The following is a 21,751-nucleotide window of genomic DNA, read 5'->3' on the forward strand; positions in this document are numbered from 1 at the left end:
TAACAAACAGAACACCTATAGATCATGGGGAAAAAAGGCACATAAATGCTAGATATTGAACTCTCAGACCTTACTAGAATATACATAAATATATATATATATATATATATACATATATATATATATATACATGCCTTCTCGCGGCCGCCAGGCGCTTTCCCCTCCGCTGCAGTTCCGCTCACGGCCAGCAGGGGCGCTGGTGGCTCCCGGCCGGGCAGGGCGGCTGCCAGGATTCCCCCGCGCCTGCAGGGGGCGCTGTGCCGCCGGCTCGGCCGCCTCCCCACACGGCCATGGCGGCTCCGGCGGCGGGAGGGAGGGAGGAGAGAAGGGGCTTTCCTTTGTAAAACCACAGGGAGCAGCCGGTGTCAATGCTACTCCAGGTGGTGAGCTGGACTGTAGCAGCAGCCTCAGAGCAGTCGGCTGGAATGGCAGAGGCGAACAGGCCCCCAGGGGTGGCAAACAAAGTGTAGCACTAACCCCAAAGCTGTGGAAGAAGCAGATGCGGGATGCTGAGCTGAAGTGTAGCAAAATCCCTGAAGCAGTGGCAGAAAACAGTGAGGGCTGGGTGGGGATTGCTCCTTTGCACAAGGAGCCACAGCTGGTCCCGAGGCTGGGCTGCCACATTGAGGGAATGCCCGGCGGGAAATGCTCCCGGCTCCTGGGTCTCTGCACAGCTCTGGGCTCCCAAATGGCAGAAGGGCAGAGAAGCAAGCTGACAGGCCCTGGTCCCCGGTCATGGTGCATAAAGGAAAAAAAAAAAAAAAAAAAAAAAAGGGGGGGGAAAAATAGGACGAAAACCATAGGGCAACCGGACCCCAGATCAAACCCACCATGCTGTATGGCAACTCTGTCAATTACCCCAGCAGAAGGAAGAGCAGTCCCTGGCTCCCAACCTCCGCAGGATCCTGGGCTGCCCTTCACTCATTGTGATATTACTGAGCTGGAAGGGGGGGTCAGTGGCAATTTTTGGACACAAAACAAAATGGTTATGGGATATGAACCATTCCTAAGCTGGTGAGGGAAAAGAGAGGGGAAAAGAGAAGTAAATAAGGCAAAAATGTCTTCAGCAAGCAGAACTGCTATGTGAGATGTGGGCTACAGTATAAGTGCCAGTAGTAGAGCGGCTATGTTTCATGCTGTATATATATCTAATCAGAACTAAAACCAATTATGTTTATGTGCTTATGAACATAGAAAGTCTTGGGTTGGAAGGGACCTTGAAGATCATCCAGTTCCAATGCCCTGCCATGGACAGGGAACGCTCCATTAGAGCAGGTTGCTCAGAGTCCCATCCCACCCGTATGTGCATCTATCTATAGCATGCTCCCCAGAAATTAAATGTCCTGTACTCAAATGGTGCTTCCTATAAAAGCCAAGACCTGTACAAACATAGAAGTTTAGCATTAAGAATAATTTACCATATGACCCGCACTCTTTTTCTGATTACACTGTTAATTTTAATGTAAATGCCTATTTGTCTTCTGAGAAAGATATTTTAGTATCTGTGTTGTTTATAGCTGGAGTAGGGAAACACTTTATGGAAAGCAATTTGTACAAATTAATTCTTTAGTTGCCCATGAATGTGCCATACTCATCATTAAATTTATTTCGTATTAAAAATTGTCACTGAAAAAATGTTTGTGCATAATTCTTAGTTTGTAATATATTTCTAAGCACTTCATTGCACAGAACTGACATTCTGCTGTCTAAAATTATGCACAGATCACATGCCATAAATTCTCTCTCGATTTTACATAAGCAATACAGCAATTATCCAAGCATTTTCCTGGACAACTGTATCAGAACACATACCTAAAGTGAATGTAAGAGTACTCACATTCTGTCACCCTTAATGAGAGTAGAAAGACTTCACCAATATCTTTAGAAAAAGGAATGCAATTCCACAAATTGAGTGGTCCAGAATCATTCTTTGGGATAAAACAGAGGGAAAAGAACTTTTACAGGCGGCACTTGGTGTCTAATCTTTCCTTCTGTCCTCAAGGAATAATGCTTTCAAAAAACACATGTACTGGAAAAAAAATATGCCCTTAAGGAGGGCCAAACTCCTGCAAAAGCACAAGCTATGTAAATGTATAGCTGAAAATTATGTCTATAGAAAACTATTGGACAAAAGTGTATGAAATTCATAAAATATTTTTCCCAATTAATGGGGTCCACATGGGAGGATTTGACAGAACAAAACCCTACAACTACATTGCAAAAGTCTATGTCTGAGATGCTTTCACTAGAATCTCATCATACCCCATGGAGATGAGTGGCATTGATGGCTAAAGATTTTTGTTTTGTTTTTGATATATTTTTCATATATTTGTGGCCTTGTAGATTTTTTATATATAGTTGTATGGTTTTTAGAACTTTTCCTGCCCTTTCTCTCAATAAGCTAACCCTTATTACATATTCTTGAAATTCTGTTTAGTCTTATACTTAAGAAGTGAAATGCTGACAAGGGCATCTTGTTTTCCACCAGAACTTAAGAGACACAAGAAGAAATGGGTCAAAGAAGCCCCTTTACCAACTCCAAGGGGCTGGCCAAAGGGTGAGTTACCAGGGCAACTGATCTCCTATTGGATGTACCCGCTAGATAGAGTAATTAATTAACCTTGTAAAAATTGTAGAAACCCTTTATCACATGTGCACAGAGCCATGTTTGTATATCTGAAAGCTTTCATTTAAGAGTTGCTTTTTACCACTTAAACACTGTTAAAAGTTTTGGTTTTTTATTTTAGGCAGCAACATTACAATGGACTACACATCTCTCTCATCTAAAGAGAGATGCACATAAAGCAAGTCAGATGATTTATCTCCTTTTGATGTAAGCACATTGCAGACATTGTAGATAAGATAAATTGCAGACCTTGAAGATAAGATGAATCCCATCCCGTATTAATAGTGAAACTTGTGAGTGTGAAAGCCCTGCTACTAAGTACCCTTCAGCAAGTAGAAACACATTTCTTGGATCATTTTTTTGTATTCTGCTTGCCCACAAATAGAAACTTGCATGCCAGGGAAAAATACATTTTTGCAATATGCTCAACAGGAAGAAGGCTTCAGATTTTTCCTAGAGATAAATAAACTTAATTAGAATTCAAAGGAACACTTTTTAATTTCTTTCTTATTAAGGGATAGAAACTTCTCCATTTATGGAAAAAAGAGTACATCTACTAATGTAAAAAAATGTGGAAACAAGATGGTTTGGCATGCATTTCTTAATTCTGTTTCATCAAGCTTCTATTCTTTGTGCAAGTACTCAAGTTGCTACATGAGCAAATCTTACACAATGACTGTTATTAAACTCCTCATTTAAACAGTTGATTCAAGTGGAATATCATGGTTCTCTAGTCTGCTAGATAAGCACTGGGAAGTGTTGCTTTGCTATTTGATATGTTTCCCTTCTTTTAAATTCTAAAGAATCCCATGACTTGCATAATAAGCAGCTTTACATTTTAAACTCAATGAGCAGAGATACTGAGGCAAAGGAGCAATCTGTAATTAAAAGAATAAACCTCTCTGTTGACGCTTCATTGTTGAAAGGCTTTCTTGAATAAAACAAAAACATTTTCTTGCTTTGAGACACAAGTGGATTCCCAAATCTCACAGTGGTCAGAACAAAAAATGAGTTCAAGTCCAAGAAGCATGGAGTACCTCTGTAAAAGTAAACCCTGTCAACAAAGGATATTCTGTTTCAAAGTACTATTGCAATGGAAATTAAAGACTCTGGCATTTTTACCCACATAAATTCACATCTCAGTCCACAAGTACCTTCATTGCACACCTAAATAAAAGGATAAAAAGAGTTTATGAGCACATAGTGGACTACACTGTTGATTAAATAAGGTGCTACAGTTTGGGATTGAAGATAGGTTGCTTTCAGCACTTGCTTCAACAATAGAATTACAGAGTGGTTTGGGTTGGAAAAGACCTCAAAGTTCATCTTGTTCCAAACCCCTGCCATGGGCAGGGACACCTTCCACTTAGACCAGGTTGTTCAGAGCCCCATCCAGCCTGGCCTTGAACACTTCAGGAATGAGGCATTCACAGCTTCTCTGGACAACCTGTTCCAGTGCCTCACCACCCTCTCACGAAAGAATTTCCTCCTACTAGTTAATCTGAACCTGCTGTCTTCAGTTTGAAGCTATTCCCCTTTGTCCTAACACTACATGCCTTGTAAAAAGTCCCTCCCTGATGTCTTGAAGCCCCTTTAAGTATTGGAAGGTGTTATCAGGTCGCCCCAGACCCTATTTTCATAGAAGAGGTGTTCCAGTCCTCTGATCAGCAAAAGAAAACAATAGAAAAATTGAGAATAGGCCTAAAGAGCATTTGCACACAGCAATTCTACAGAGTGAAAAAATACTCCAAATTAGTAAATTTTAACAGCAATCTCACAATTCAGATACTTTCCTTTACATGCATACTGCAGGATCACTGTAACTATAATTGTTTGCATACGTTTGTATGTCTGAACAAGAACTAAAGATTCCAATTTCAGCCATTTCTTTGTAAGGAATGATCTTACAGTCATTTATATCATACTGTCATTGATTTACACCTGTAAATCAACACATGAATTGTCCAAAAACCCAACAAACCCAACAAACCAACACACAACCAACAAACCCAACAAAACAACACACAAACTCACCCAAGAAAACAAACCTGCTGTGGTAACAATAGTTCACAAACAAATCTTGGAGGCAGATGCTTCTTTTGTAGCCAAAGGGAGCATTTATGACTATGAAGAAAAAAGGGTTTTGTGGTTCTCCACAGTCTCCATTTCATCACTCACTGAACATTTTTTTTAAAAATAATTCCTCCCATTCTCATATTTGGTGCTGTCTTTGTTTACAAAATATCAATTTATTAGAGAAAATACTGGGTTTTTTTCCAGGATGGGACTGATTTTCTTCATAGTAGCTCTTACAGTGCTCTGCGTTGGATTTGTGACCAAAACAGCACTGATAACACAGGGATTTTTTAGCTATTGCTGAGCAGTACTTGCAGACTCTCAAGAGTGCCTTTTCTGCTTCTTTTGTCCCTTTGGCCCTTCCCATCTTTTCCAACATCCTGCTGTAGGAAAAGAGAGTGAGTGCTTGTGTGGGACTTAGCATCCTACCAGGTTTAAATTAAGTTGACCAGAAGTAAGTTGACCAGATTGTAATATTTTTAAACAAAAGGTAAACAAAAGACTAATACAAATAGAATACTTTCAGTGCATCACCTCTAGAGTGATTTAAAAAAAGTCAACCTCTTCTAACAAATATTATCAACTTGTACCATTATTGTATCCAATCCAGAGCAGTATGAACAGCAAGACACACCTGACGAGAGTTTAAAACACAAGACAAAGGTGGCCAATTGCAAAAGTAAAAAAGGAGGGGAAGATAATTTTAAAATTCACTGTGATGATAGTATCATATATGATCCAAGAAGTAGCTTGTATTTTACCAGGGTCTGTACAAACTTTTCAGAAGAATTTTCCTACACTGTTTAAAATTATTGAAAAATTAAGGGAACAAAGAGGCAAAGGAAGAAACAAGTAAATACTGCAATTACACTGAAGTACTAGAAAATTTTGTTAGGCCAGTCATGAAAGCCAGGTATGCAGATCATCATGGTAATTTCTAACTTCTGAACAGGAAAATAATAGACCCTTTCCTCAGACTATGAACACTACAATGCCAATGTAATGACTATTCAGTGGTTGTAAAGCAACAGTGTTTCAGTACCAGACTATTACTTACCACATAATGTTTAAAATTTTCTACTAAAAATGAGTTACAGATATACATTCCCAATTCCCAGACACAGTTCTCATTGGGTCTCATCTGCACCACGTGGAGATGCAAAGGATCCACAAAGGAGGAAAAAAAAATTCCTTTTCAGACAGAAAACACTGTCCTTAACACTTAAGAGACATAAACATACCAAGAAAATAATATTAGAATGTGAATCCAAGCAACTTCTTTAGAAAGCCTTTAGCTACCAACAAACCTCCTATGAAACCTTACAGATTTCTGCAGCCATTGACAGCCAGAGGATAAACCACACAAATAAATGGCTGTGCTACCCACACCTACAGACCTTAACTGTTCAACCTTTATTTAGTATTTCAGCCAATTTTGAATGACCCTCCAGATGTTCATTTATCTGCTTTGTCAGGTCCCCATTTCTCTAACATGAATTTTGGCTTCCAGAACGAAGGGTTTGCTCCCAAGAGTTCTTGCAAGAAAAGGTCCTTAGCACAAGCAAACCATTAAACCCAATCAGGAATATAGTAGCTGTCCTGATCCAAAACAATGACAAAGACCTTCTGAAAACCAGAGACAATTGAGGCTTTGTACCCAAATATTTTCCTGAACATGTTCACTTCACTGGCACGAAACACACTGTGTTTCAGTACTGTCTGACTTGTCCAAGAAAGATACAGGACACTGTTTAACAAATAAAGAGGAATCCTGTAAGAGGAAAGTAACTGAATTATAACCATCAGGGTTTGTAGAGAAATGGGGAAATTCCTTCTTTTGAAGGAGGAAACAAACACAAAAAATTCTTGCAGCACATTCAGCCAAGCTAAATGAGGTGAGCATATGTTTTCCATACTCTTTCCTCAAAGCACATGGAGATCCTGCCAGCAATGTTCTGAACTGACTTTTTATTTAACTAATACTTTACCATGAACATATTATATCAAAATTTTTCATATTCACAGGAATAAGGTCAGGCCCTACTCACTGATGTAAATCCAGAAAAAGCATCACTGAAACCTGTAGATACTGTTTGTGCATGCAAATCACTTACATTCTTAATACTTGGTTGATTACCTAACTAAAGAATTTAGGTCCATAAAAAGAAGGGGCAATTAAAAGCTCAAAAGGAAAAATATATCACATTTTTAAAATAAATTATATAGGAGCTATTAATTTTCAGTCAAGCTAGAATTAGGATTTAAATGGTCATTGAAATATATAGACAAGATTTTTTTCCTATCCTTTGCTTACTATAAAAGATTTGAGAACAGTATGGCATTTGAGATTGCAGTTTTGTTCTTACAACTATTAAAATATATAAGCAAAATTGCTTGTGTAGCTGTTAAGAACATTCTTCAGGGAAATTATTTGAATTTCCATGTAGTCTGGCAACACATTTGCAATTATTTTGTTTTATTTAGAACTCATGTTTCATGAAATATAATTGCAATTAAAAAGCTGATTCATATTTAAATTTGAACATTTGTAATTTTTGATTAAAAGCTGAATATTGAAGTTAAAATAATACAAAATAGGATAATTTCAATGTATTGAGTATGGTATTATGATTACAACTGATTTTTGTGTCTGTAGCAGTTTTTATTCCAGAATTGCAATATGTTAATTATAGCTTCTGTTCGAAAAAGCCTTTGTCTCCAGGAAGCCTGTTTAGCACATGTTTAGTGAGATAAATGCATAAGCTTAAATTTAAGTTCATTTTAATGTGATTTTCTGAATAGTGGTGTGGCTTTAGCACATCAGTAAGAGAGGGTTTTGCTTTACAATTAACTAAACTTCACAGTGTCCCTGAGGTCTTCTTGACTCATATCTCTTTAATGGATTTTGCTCTACTGTAATTCAGAGAGAAATGAAACACAGACACATCAAGACACACATTTTTCCTTCATTTGGGGCAGATTTCAAACGTGGGACTTTTTCAGACCTAGGATTTCTCTGGAAAAAAAAAAAAAAAAAGACTTAACCGTGAAAAAATGGGAACATAAACCCAAATCTGAGGTTACTCAGATTTCCTGGTTCTTTCAGATTTGCCTCTAAAATTGCAGAAAATTAACTTGCTGTAGGAACATGAACTCTCTGGTCAAAATGCCAATAAGAGTCATTACAGCTTCACAAAGTCAACAAACACGTAACAAAAATGCAAAACACTTGGAGAACATAAAGAGACGTAGAAGTATGCTCTATTCTATCATTGTTACATGTGCTTCAGAAGCTTCCCTTTAGGTTATATGTACAAGTCCTGTGCAGAGTAATTTAACCAAGTAACATGTTTAAGCCAGACAATTCCATTCCAGTACCAGGACCCCAGTAGATGCAAACCTGATCTCCTCTAGAGGCGGACAAACATTTTAATCAAAGAATCATAGAATAGTTTGTATCAAGAGTACTTTTAAAGGTTGTCTAGTCCAACCTCCCAAGCACAAGTAGGAATATCTAGACAAAGTTGTTCAACAAGGAATCTGAGTCAACCTAAATCTCATCAAATGGCACTTTTCCTTTTTCAAAATGCAATTTGAAGACTGTTGCAGGAGATTGTAAGAAGGGTTGGATAGTGAGCAAAGGGAATGAAAAATCCACTCTCCAACACTTGATCTGTTTGGTGATTGCCTAGCCCTCTAATTTATCAAGGGCTTTTATGGTTGAGCCAACGGGGGCTCCCGGGATGAGTGAAGAGATCTGAATCTTGACTCCATGTTTCAGAAGGCTGATTTATTATATTATGATATATATTATATTAAAATTATATACTAAAAGAATATAGAGAAAAGGATTAATCAGAAGGCTAGGAAGAACAGGAAAGGAATGAATAACAAAGGAATTAATAACTCTCAGAGTCCAATGCAGATACATCTTTGATTGGTTATTAAGTAGAAACAACTCACATTGATTAATCACAGATGCACCTGTTGGTAAATAATGTCCAGACCACATTCCACAGCCATCAGATAGTTAATTGTTTACATTTCTTTTCTGAGGCTTCTCAGCTAGAATAGGAGAAAAATCCTAGCAGAGGATTTTTCATAAAATATCATGGCTACAGTCTCTCTGCAGGGCCTCTCTGCCCTGGAAGAAGTTGACAGCTCCTCGCAATTTAGTGTCATCCAAATTTACCTTCAAGCCCTGAATCCAGGTTGTTGTAAGTTGTTGAAGAGCACAGGGTGGAGGATATAGCCCTGTAACCCCACTAGTGACTGGACACCAACCTGATGTCACCCCATTCCCTCTATGAATATGGAAGATTTCTCAAAGGGAAATCAACTCTGTTGGGAAAATCCTGCTGACGATAAGCAGGAAAAAAGGTATGTAATAGTAGTAGACCCATTGTTGAGAATGAGGGCACGGACTCTTGCTTCTTCCAAAGAGAATCAAGTTTATTGCCATCAAGCAAGGTCTTACATACTGTACAAGTAGGTAATACTGTGCTAAAAATACTCTGGCTATAATTATACTTGTTAACATTCTTGTGAACTAAAACAAGCCCTCTATTGGCAGCATGTCACCTGCTGTGTTGCTGTCCACACGTCCTCTTGACCAGTCAGCACTCTGATCATGTGGTGTCCGTGCACACATTAAATAACTTGCTTTTAGTGTTCATGTCTGCTGCACATTTCCCAAAGTGCTTTCTGTGAACAGAAGTAAACAGAAGTGAACAAAGGCCTATTATTCTATAGGACTTTTCTTGTCTCCTACAATCCACAGCACTTAAGCACTTTGGATCAAGTATATTTGTACATCCACTTTTCAAAAACACTGGAAAAGTGATGATAATTCCTATTTTCTTGAGGATTAACAAATGCCATAAGGTAGGAACCAGGCAGAGGAGAGGATAGGGATTTCTGACAAACTCTACCAACAGTTCCTTACTGATCTAACTGATCTGAATACAGGCTCATTACCCAGTGCTAACCATCAATACACACCAATGTATTTCTACTTTTTACTCTAGTTTGCACAGAGGAGGGAGGCAGTTGGTAGCCCATAAAACTTTACACTAATTCATCAAAACTTTATACTATTTATATATCTCAATAAACAAAAGCATCAGCATTCATTGGTTACAGATTATGCAACTTTTTCATTTGTTAATACTCAAAGCCCTATTTGCTTATTGTATCTCTTGCTTCTAATGTTAATTAGTCCTCACATGGAATTCTTTCCTCCACTTGAGTCAGGGGCCCATTTTTAGGTGGTCAACCAGTCACCGCAATCTCCCACTGCCATAATTATCTTTTCCCCAGTTACTGCTCAGTTCTGCTCATTTCATTCCTGGTGGCTCTCATCCAGACAGCCCATTTACCTTGGGATTCACGTTCCTATTTCATAAAATAGAAAATTGGCCAAGCAATTGCTTAATGAGCTATGCTTAGCTATAACAACTGATTAACAACCTTAAAAAATTATTGAAAATTTTTTTCAAGTCTTGAGGGCTCAGACCTTGGGGGGCTTGATATCAGTACCACAGAGCACTCACTTAGTGCAACACCTAATGCATAAAATTGTTGAAAAACACTAGAGGTTTTGTCATTTCAAACCACAACTCCTGGCTGTCCCAGGAGCACAAAGGGCTGGTGGGAAGCAGAGAGCAAGCAGCACAGAGCAATGTTTATTAAGCCAACATCTGGGTTCTGTCCCAACTTCAATTTCTAATTTCAGAACTTAGCCTCAAGCAATATGCCATTACTTTTCTCATATTGGAGAAAGAATAACATAGATAATCACAATAACACCATTTCTGCAGAAAGTCTCATTTTCCAAAGTAGAATGAAAGTCACCTTGCCCAGCCCCCGCTAACAATCACACAGTTTGAAACTCCATCTGCTCTACATAAAACAAAATTTTGAAAACATGGGCTTTCTGTGAAGCTGGAAACACTCAAAAATGTAATATGATCTTGAACAGACAGTTATTTTTCTAAATATGGTATCCAAAGAGGGTACTTGAGAAGTACTCCCCATTTGGGATATAGTTCTGGTGCATCTGGCAGTGAAAGATGAACTAGAGATTAGCATTAGCTCTGGTTTGTCACTGGCATCTCTGAATGTGACAGATTTAATGCTTTCCCATGACCTGAGCACACAAGGCTACAGGTTCTCAGAGCTGGCAGCCTGCCTTATGAAGGTCTCAAAACAGCTTTAGATCTGAAGGGGAAAGATTATATAGACCATTGTTGTCTCTTTCAATACTTTTTCAATGCTTTTTCAATACTTTGAAAAAGAGACAAATTAAAACCAGAATGCCAGCTGGAGAGATCTGTACATTGATGAAGTTACTGAACCTGGGGTTTGTGGATTTTTGGTTATTTTCCAGGCATCTAGTGCCCTGGTCGAGTTACTGAAGAGCAGTCCAAATGCTCTGACACCCCAAACTTAGATGCCGCCATGAAATCCTATTGTATTACAGATATTTTAACTGTCAACAGAAAGTCAGAAGTTGCCCTGATTTGTGAAAACAGTAAAACATTATTTTGGAATAAGCTTAATAAAGTTATAATAAAACTACTATTGATATAATAAATATAATTAAATTACCAGCTTATTAGTATTGAAAACCTGGCATGGTATGTTATTTCTTATGCTATAATCAATAAAATAAATATTTTGGTTTATAAAGCTGCACACTGGCAGAAGATGCTTTCTTAAATTTTGTTTTGCTTGACATCAAAAGCAGGAAGTCTAAATTGTTTCCCACCAAGAACATCCTGGAAACCCTCTTTGGGAATTGCAGCCCCCTCAGAAATACCACAGTCCATCACAGAACACTTATTTAAAACACTTGGAAGAACATGAGGCTGACACAATGTATGAGAATATTCTTGCAGTCTGCCCAGCTTGCTCTCTTGTAAGTCATTTGCCATCTTGCCAAGACATTCATTCCACCTTTCATACCATTATTCATAACGAGAAGATTTGTTATTTGAACACTGTGATCAGCATGATTTTGCAGAGTGCACATTGATCTTTTTAGATTTGTGTTCACAGAGGTGTCTTGACTAATGTGAGCTGGCAGGTGATGCCTTCAGTGACCAGGAGGTTGTCCCAAAAACTGCAATCAAATAGTAGGTCTGATGAAAATGTAGCATTTATATTTTTTCTAAATTGAATTAAGTCCAGGTTGGCCAGAGCTCTGAGCAACCTGGTCCCGTGAAAGGTGTCCCTGCCTGTTGGAGTCCTAGATGCTGAGAATTTTAGACAGGGGGTTGGAACAAAAAGAGCTTGAGGCCACTTCCAATCCAAACCATTCTGTGATTCTTTGAAAATAACGTCATTTTACTAAGCCAGTCCCAAAGACAGGAAGGCCCCTCAGCAGCAGGAAATTTCTCCATGGAATTCAAGCAGGCTGAAAAATATGTGTTCAATTAAATTCATCCATTAAAGGGAAAGAAAGGACAAAAGAATTTTAAAATAGTTCTTTCTTGCTATGAACTGTAAAAAGATGAGGGGAAGCAGCATTGTGGCCATATACTGCACTGTTCTAGGAGCTAATGCAGTCCTAAAAGGTGGCGAAACCTGTTAATGGAGATACCGATTCTGAAGTATGACAGGTGAGATACATGTCCAAGAAGGATTGAGGAACATTGGGGGGAAATGTTGCTGCAAGTTCAGTTTGGCTGTATCATTCCTCTGCTTTCATCAATGGTATTGCAGGAGATGTAACACTAAGCTTTGGTCTGCTCTGGTATGTCCATTCTTATGTTCATGCTTACATACTTTAAGGATTTTTTAGCAGGGATTTCATTTTGCTGAAGAGCTTCTTTTTTTTTTCTTTTTTTTTTCTAAATAGCGAGGCTTATCAGACTGCTGCCAGCTAACACTTTTCTTTCTCTCAATGATCCATCAGCTGATATTCTTTCCTGAAAGCATTTCAAAGTATCTGAAAGATATGCCTAGGCTTCATAGGCATTTCATCTTTCAAATCTGGATTCCATATTACCTATAGTTTTTGAAAAGCTACTTTCTACTATTATTTCTTCTGTTGTTTTTAATACAGGCTACTTCTATACAGCAAGTTCTTGAACTCATGCTTATTAGACGTTTGCCTTCTGGGATATCTGCACAGATGTTTAAGGAAAGACCTCCCTGGAAGCTGTAAGGCATATTCATTCACCATGGATATTTCATCTGTTTCAGTAAATAACAGGTAGTTCTGAGATGAAAAACAGGCGAAGATGTTTCTGAAAAACTGCATCTCATTCCCCAGGCAGCAGGGTCTCTAAATCCCTGCAGAAGGGAAAGGCAAGACCTCATACTGCAGCAGTTAAACTCACCCAAGCTTTCAGTCAGAGCCCTCTTTTAGGAAGCCTCACTCTTAGATCCTAGAAAAGGTCATGTATTTAAAGGCATATGAAAAAAAATTGTTGTTGCAGCTTAATTTTCAAGGCTATAAGCAAAAGGTTGCTCACGGATCTTGAAGAAAATGTCAAGGTACAGAGGATTTTTATCCTAAAACCTTTTTGCCCAGTTGAAAGTTTACTGCTCTCAGCCTGGAGTGAGAACAAAAATAATGTACATACTATAACAACCCCAAGGCACAACAAGAAAAAAAATAGAAGGAATTAATTCACATTAAGGGTAGAGAAACATAACACAAAAACTTACAGTAATGTAACTTAACAGGTGCAAGAAAGAAAAATTGATTGATTAGATAGGAGTGGATGAACATGTGACACCAGTGTGGCCTGACCGTTAGAGCAGAGGTGTACAAACAGCAAATTACTGCCAAAAGCAGCTTGTGATTGACTGCCAGGAACAGCTAATTTACCAAAGTAGAAGACGAGGGGTGAAGCGAGATTCATGTGTGGGACAATACATGCCTATTTCTGGTAGGTACAGTGCTAGTCAAACAGAGCTAGTAGGCAACTTCAGGGTGCATTCCTTAACATGATTCAGAGACATTTCAACGGCACAGATGATGTCTGAGGCATGTAGGATAAGCAAAATAAACCCAAAAGTTTCTGCACACAGATATAAAGACAACAGCCTGTACTTGGAGTGGGCCAAAGGTAATAACTGTGAAATGATACACATTGCGTGACGTAAGTGGTTTTTGCACGCACAGTGTGTGTGGACAAATTCCCATGGGAACAAGAAAATGCTGAGCGTGTCCCACCATTACTGTTTGCTATATTCAGTATCAGGTGAGAGACTAAAGAGCCTGATATTATATCTGAGAACAGATAACTAACTACCTATGACATTCTGAGTTGGACAGAGGATAGGCTGTAAAAGTACTTGTCCCATTGTCTTAGGTTGCAAGATGTGGCTGGGGGCGTGTATTTTATTGCCATCTGTTAGAGGTGGGGCAGTTACCTACTGTTAATTGGACAGTGTTCTTTATCTCTTCCACACCCTCGGGGAAATATCTTCTGTTAATGGGCCATTGAGTGTTACTGCGTGACTGATAAAATTACATCATCAATTGTGAGATGCTCCAGCCAGGGGGAGGAGCCAAGCATTCCTACCTGGAGATAATCTGAAATTTTGAACACCATAAGCAGCCTTTTCTACTGGATTCCCAGAGGAGCAGCTTTCTTTTCCCTTTTCCACTGGATTCCCAGAGGAAGACCAGGCCCATCTACACCACCACTGGATCTTCCGAGGAAAACTCCACCCTTCTACGGGATCACTGCTTTAACAGAACCACATCTGTCACTGCAGGAGGGCTGCAGCCACCATTTAATGGGACTGCTACAAGACCCTGACCCACAGTGTGTCAGGTTATATTCTGACTCTGTCAGTGTTGTTTTGTATTACTGAATTTTTTTTTAATTTTTGTTTTTTTCCTAATAAGAACTGTTACTCCTACTCCCATATCGTTGCCTAAGAGACCCTTAATTTCAAAATTGTATTAATTTGGAGGGAGGGGGGTTTACACTGTCTATTTCAAGGGAGGTTCCTGCCTTCCTTAGCAGATATTTGTCTTTTCAAACCAAAACACTGAATTTTCCTCTTCATGTTTTTTCACAAAACTTGAACATGTCTATAAGGAGTTATTGACAAATGCTACTTGTTATCTAAAGTGGCTAGCAGAAGCATGTCCTCCTCACAGCATGAAAGCACATTATACTGATATGCTAGAGAGAGCCATAGCCACACTAACATTTTCTTGCATGCCCTATGGAGTTTCACAATGTGATAATATTTTAATTACAAAACTGAAATTCAGGCTGTATTGGCCAAAAGGCTTCCTAGAGCTCAAGTTGACCCCTCTGCTTTAGGAGAGTCTAAGGCACCTTTGTCTTATACAGATTAAGAAATGTTCTGCCTTCTCACTCCTTCCAGTCTAAAACTCTTACCTGAGCATACTGTAACTGAGAACTAAGGTCAGGTGTTTATAAATTTTCATGATAAATGATAATAAATGTTGGAGACTGTTGCAGCTGGATTTGCTGATGTACATGTGCCATTAACCAGTACAACCAGTGACTACTTCAGTGTTCCTTCTTATTCCAGTTTTGTCATCTAGTGCGATGAAAGAACACAATTATTTTTTCCATTGAGGAGATTCATAATGTTGCACATTATTCTATTAGCAACCAAGCAACTATTCTTTCCAAGAAAAAGTGAAAGTGAATTCAGGCATTAAAAGAAGGATTAGTAAAGGATCTGGTGACTTTTTAAGATGATGCAAATGTCTTTTCTAACTGCTTTGGAGTTGTACTGCGCACATGCCAGTTTCATTCTTCTTTCTAAGCCAACTAACAGCTCTCCTAGCATTGTGATGACACATGCATATAGATAGGAATCTGTCCTGAGCTCCCCAAATGCTTCAAAAGCCCAGAAGGCTGCATTTAAAGTATTTATCAGAGCACATGCCTTCAATGTATATACCACCTTGCAAATTGTCAGTACTACAGAATGCTCATGTCAACTCATGCAGGATCAAAATTATACTAAACCTGACAGCAGCCACACTGACATCACATATGTTCTAAAATAACCCTTGGTCAAAGCCTCAGAACTACAAGTGCATAACTTTTCTTGTAACAAATCCATCATTTATTTTGTTTGTTGTCCAGAACTAAGACTGGCAAACCAAGCCTAGGTTTCCCTCTGATGCAATTACTTGCTGATATTGTGCCAAGTTCAGACTAATGGTTTTCATGCATCAGTAAATGTATTTGAAGTGGGGATCCTACAGCAGATTTCATACTAACTTGAATAGATTTTTATTACCAAGTTTTCCATAAATGGCCTGCTTTTCAGCTTGTAGCTCTGCTCTCATAAATATTTAAAATATATAGTTTATCCTTCAGCTTCCCAGGAAGTGACATACTAGCTATTGAGGTTTTTTCAAGATGAAATTGATAAAACAAGGGCTTAGTAATGGCCGTTCAAATGAGATAAAGGTCTCATTTTCTGTCTGCCATTAGTTTCAGCTGACTAATTTCTCCCCACTAGCTACTTTGTTGTATGTGTGTGTATATATATATAGAGAGAGAGAGAGAGACAGACAGAGAGAGACAGACAGAGAGAGATATCATTATAAGTTCATGTGGCTTTATCACATGAAGGAAAATAACAGACCATTACAATTTTGTATGAACTGTCACTAAGCACTAAGGTGCTCCAGCCTTGCCCAGCCTTTCCCCATCTCATAATTTTCTCCTGCGAAAAAAATAAGCAATTCTATAAAACTGCGGGGCAAGGGAAGGGTGTTTTCACAAGATCCCCATTTTAGGCATTGAGGAAAATAGGAGGGAGCTTAGTGGAGACATGACAGTGTACTCCAAGAGACAGAAAGAAGCCTAAATGTGAAGACAAGTCTATGACATATGTCTTTCTTATGCTGACAAAATAAAGGCCTGTATTCTGAATGTCTTCCTTGAAACTATAAATCCAGATTCCCCATCCACAGCAGTCTATAAGCAGTTTAAATCTAGAGTGGGCTAGAGAGTTGAAAGAAAGTGAGGCTTCTGCTCCACTGCAGGCTCCAGCCTTCCTTCTGTTAGAGGTTTTGAGGTTTAGTGGTTTAGAGAACCTGGGATTCAGGGCATGGGCTGTCTATCTTTCAATTACAAAGTCTATTTACAAATATATTTTTGATCTATATTTCCCAGCTTTCTTCTAGGCATCTAGGAGATAAGAAACTTAGCATTTATGCACATATCACACCTTTTTAAAAATTTGTTAATGAATATGACTGTTCAATTTTATTTTCTAGCTCAATGGAAGGTAGCATATCTGGGGGTGGAGGGAGAAGGTTTTATTTTTGGTCTTCTAAGATATAAACCATGAAGTAACTGCATCCACACATAGGAGTATTAAAGAAAGTAAACTTTTTTTTTTTAATCTATTCCAGGAGAACCAAAAAGTTCTGAACCACATGCAGAGAAACCATGAAGGCAGAGATACCTTGTAATAGGCTGTTTTCCATGGTTGTATTCTGCCTGGAACAAGTTCCCTTCTAATCTGAAATAGCCCAAGTGTATTGACTGCCAGGGGACACTGCAAGGAGTCTGAATTTGTGCAGAGTGTGGTAGAAGATAGGCATTAACCTGTGTGTGTGGGAGCAGCGCTTTGATTTCTGGCAGAGGGCTGATTTCTGCTTGCTGCCGGGATAAGCTGCTATTTAATTTCATGGTGAATTGTGTCACAGCTCTGTTTTTCTTTGCACTCTAAATCTTAGTAAATTACCAAACACAATATATGGTTGCTTTAAACAACCTGTTCTCATTGTCCATTGATGGGCAAAATTCTAGCCTACTAAAGTGAGCATAATCCAGTAAAATCATTTTACTCTGTGCAGGCAGCAGTGCATCAACAGCTTATGTAAAGTATCAGCCTCTCTCTTTCATACTTAAATGGCCTGAGATTCACATGAGCTGACTATCTCTATTTTTAATACACATATCCCCACAGAGCCCTGTCTGGTAGACAATGGATATAGTGACACCCATTTTAAAGATTAAAAATTCTGACACAAACAAGCTGTGGGCCAAATAAACTGTGCCTAATAAGATTCAAGAAGTCATGTATCCTCTTCAGAGGCTTCAAACACTGATAATCTGGCTTCTCTCCACTAAGTCACTCTTCTTGCTTTTTCCTGCATGCATTTCCCTACCACGGGTAGAGAAGTTGGAAGCAAAGCCTTAAACAGTTTCCAAAAAGCAGGGGTATTTTGTATTTTAGAAAGAAGATAAGAAACGTGCTACGTAAGAAACACCATCAAACCAAGAACAAAGTATAACGAACCTCTAAGTCATATATAATATATTGGCAGTTGTTCAATGTTATTAGCACAGAGCTGTTCATCCAAGAATAGACAGTAGCTGGCATTAGTGCAGTTATACAGATTACAAGAAGCCCAGATGCACAAAAGTGTCAAAGCTGTAAGAAATTCCTGTTCTCACTCATTCTACCTCAGTGGTTGTTGAAATGCTGAGGCTGAGAAGAGACTGATCATTTTATCATAGTTTCTTCTTACTATGACTTACACAAGCTGATTTTCGCAATAGCATTTTTTTCCTATCAGCTCTGAAATTTCTCTTACAAAATATCTATTGATCATTTTCTGCTTTGCTTCTTGTCTGATTTTTTCCTATTTCTAACTGACAGTTAAGTTATTCCACTGACTGGCATATGAACATTTGTTTACATGCTTAAACATTTATGTAAGTGCTTAAAATGTGCCACATGGTCATCAGACTGGACTGATGTTTCTCATATTCTATCTCTTTGCACATTTCTTTTCTTAGTCAAATTTTAGAAGTAATTTTAAAATGGGGTAATTAGAACTACAGGCATACCACATCTTTAAACAGTCACATAATAATTTCTGCTTTGCTCTCACTTCCACGTGATTCTTGAGACTGAGCTTGATCTTTTGATCATCAAGAAGCAATATTCTTAATTTCACTTTTATCCTGTGAAATGCTCAACTAAGTGCACAAAACATTTTACATAGAGGGCTTCCTGGCATTAGGACTTTTTTTCAGATGGATCAGGGCCTTGAGTCCTCTCTTCAACAGCCAGGCAAGCACAGAAAATTGAGGTTTGGAGGTGAAAATATATCCCCACAGATATAATGGATGCTTTGAGACCTTGCTCCTTTCACGTTAAAATGTTTGAGCCCTCAACTGATATTACTTTTCATGACACAAAAAAATCCAGGGACTGGATGTAAGGACTTAATTCTGTTGGGTTCTGATTAAATGGAAAACATGTGACCTGTTAAAAAATGATAACTTCTTTCTAAAAGAAAATATCTTTTCATCCTCTCCATTAGATTACACAATGTTCACAGCCACAGGTACATCTTACATTAATTACTGATGGTCCAAACAACATATGGCTTTGTTTGAATATTTCATAATGTTCTGCCATGGGATTTAATTTTAAGTGAGTCTTAATTCCACCTGAAAGGTCCCCAAGACTACTTCCCTAAAAACAAACCCAAATCAGAGAATGGCTTGGATGGAATCCAGGCAACCTATTATAATTCAGAATTTAAAAGGCAATATCTGAAGGAAGGTCTAAAGTCACAGAAAAGGACAGAAATAACACAAGAAGGCTTTTTCTCACACATTCTCTAGCGTTATTTCATGTGTGTGAGAAAATATAAAGGAAACAGTAGACCACATATTTTCTGTGGATTAAAACAACATATGCTGTTCAAGAAGAACAAGTCTCTAGCAGGCTTTGTATTTAGAGAAAATGAAACACAAACTATCATTAGTATTCTCAGCAGAAGATACAAAAATGGACTTACCTCTTGTCAAGTGTTCCCTTAAGGTAGTCTAGGACTAATAGGAATAGGATATGAAATCTCATTAAGCTCTTATTCAGGCTGTGCTAGAAAAATACCTTTTGAAAATACCTTATAATTGATCATCAGATATGAAAAATTTCATCTACATTTCAGCTCTTGAGGAGAGCTTTCCCTGCATATATATATATAAATTCTCTGAAAGCCTGTCCAAGTTTCCCTCTGAAGTGGTTAACAGGAAGATTAATATTTTAGATTTTACATTTTCATTGGAAAAGTGTCATGCTGAAGATGCAAATGAAAGAATCCAACACTGTTGAGATACCTGATTATCACCTAGGTTGACTGATCTTTCCATGTGTCTTTATTTATCTAACCTTGCTTTGTCTTCCTATGTGAAAATCTTTGGCACTGGCCAAAGCATCCTAAATCCCAGTCACAATCAAGTTTCTTCAAGATCTGTCTTGTAAATATGTTATTAATATATTATTAAGGTCTTCTTCATGTAGATTTTTGTTGCTTCTACTTGTTAGTGGCCTATATTTGTCTATTTTGTTACCCACATTGCCTAGAGGGGGAAAAATATGTAGGTGCCTAATATTTAACTCAAAATAAGATTCAGATCATCTGGGCTTCCTTTTTAGCTCTGTGAACAGAGGTCCTCAGAGCATTCCAGTTTTGTCATTTATTTTGTATTTGTAAATCCTACTCTGAGTGTAAGGGGATTAAGAGAACTGCTGGGGACAAGGGAATAATCATCCTTACCAATATTTTCTTTGAAAAGCAGACCTTGAGTTCCCTAACAGTAAATCTTTCCAGTGGATTAGTCACAGAGACTGACTGCAAAAACATCATATATCTGCTGACATTAAAAGTCTCTTCTAAACATATTTAAAACCATTTATTTCATTTATAAAACAGTTATTTTTTAATTGGTGTTGTTCTGCGTATTGATTACTGAGAAAAGTCATTAAGTTTTCATTCACAGGCATTCAAGGTTATAAAAGATTTTCTTTCATTCATTAAGTATCTGCAGAAAAATGGCCTTTTCTACACACTAGTCAAAATATTGAACTTTTTCACTGATTAAATTGCATTAAAGAAGAACTTAAGAAAGGTCTCATTTGGGGTCTTTTGCCCAAATCATAAAAATATATAAGACAAAGAAAGTAGAAGGGAATTTTCAGGATGCAGTATGCTTCAGATAATGTCATCAAATGCTCAGTTTAGGTACAGCATTAATAGGCCAAAGAAAAGGGTCTCAAGCAGTATTTTAATTAGAGGCAGAAAGTATGTTCACCACAGTATTCTAAAGCTGATCCTTACAGGCAGTCTTTCTTTTAACACCAAACCATCAGTAGTTCCTTTTTGCCACTAGTGTTTCATGCAACCAAATAAATGAATTCTATTTAGTCATTTAATTATAGGTACTATTTCTTGCTGAGTTTAGGTTTAGGTTCAGCACTAATGTGAAGTTAAATGTTCGTCTGTGAAAAAGAGTGTCCATTTTTATAGGATTTTTTTCCTTTTTTTTCCATAGGATTGAATTGAATCACATGAAAGAAGTTTGCAAGAAACCCACTACACCTAAAAGGCAACTTCAGACATAGACACCATCTAGCATTTGCACACCGGCTATTTAAATCAAGGCTCTCCAAACTTAAAACAGGACTTTAAACAGGACTGAAAAAAAGTTTAAAATGGACTGAGATTCCCATTGTTGGAAATTATATAAAGTTTAACATTTTTAATGTAACTTGAGTCAGTTTTGTTTGCCTTTGCTCAGAGGGAAGGGAATTGAAGTTTCTTTTCAGGGGACTTTTCCACCAGGTGAGGTCTGATGAGTTTAACACCTGGACAAACTAGGAGTAGTGCAGAAGATACACAGAAGACAGCAACCATGAATGATCATAGCTCTGAAAAACACCCCTGGCATGGTCTGAGATGTGTGGTCAGGGAAAAGACAGATAAGAATGAGAATCTAAGCAGCACCGGAAGCAAAGAAATCCATATCCAATAGAAAATCAAATACTAAGAACTTGGGACAAATGGACATTGAACCAATAAATTTTTATGGGGTTTGACGGTATAAAACATGAAAAATCTAGCAAAATTCATGTGTGATGGAGTGATTTTCTCTGCACAGCCCTGGCAATGTATGGATTTTACTGGTGGAAAAATTACTTCTGTTGCACATTCTGGCCAGAATAAAGTAATGCCTTGATTCTCTAACACTAAAAATGTTTTTGGAGAGTTGTTTTGGT

The 21,751-nt window shown here is 38.0% G+C and overlaps 2 long non-coding RNA genes across 2 annotated transcripts in view; one reads left to right on the forward strand and one right to left on the reverse strand.

Moving 5' to 3' along the window:
* Positions 1–808: 808 nt before the first annotated feature.
* LOC135298699 (uncharacterized) lies at positions 809–21,638 on the forward strand. Its single transcript, XR_010360748.1, has 3 exons — positions 809–1,299; positions 2,489–2,557; positions 21,028–21,638. It is a non-coding gene; the product is annotated as an uncharacterized LOC135298699 (long non-coding RNA).
* Positions 9,223–21,751, reverse strand: part of LOC135298698 (uncharacterized) — a 40,092-nt gene continuing 27,563 nt past the window's right edge. The window contains exon 4 of the long non-coding RNA XR_010360747.1: positions 9,223–9,406. This is a non-coding gene — a long non-coding RNA (uncharacterized LOC135298698). The remainder of the gene's footprint in view (positions 9,407–21,751) is intronic.

This window comes from Passer domesticus, chromosome 4, assembly GCF_036417665.1.
Source record: "Passer domesticus isolate bPasDom1 chromosome 4, bPasDom1.hap1, whole genome shotgun sequence".
In the NCBI taxonomy this organism is placed as follows: Eukaryota; Metazoa; Chordata; class Aves; order Passeriformes; family Passeridae; genus Passer; species Passer domesticus.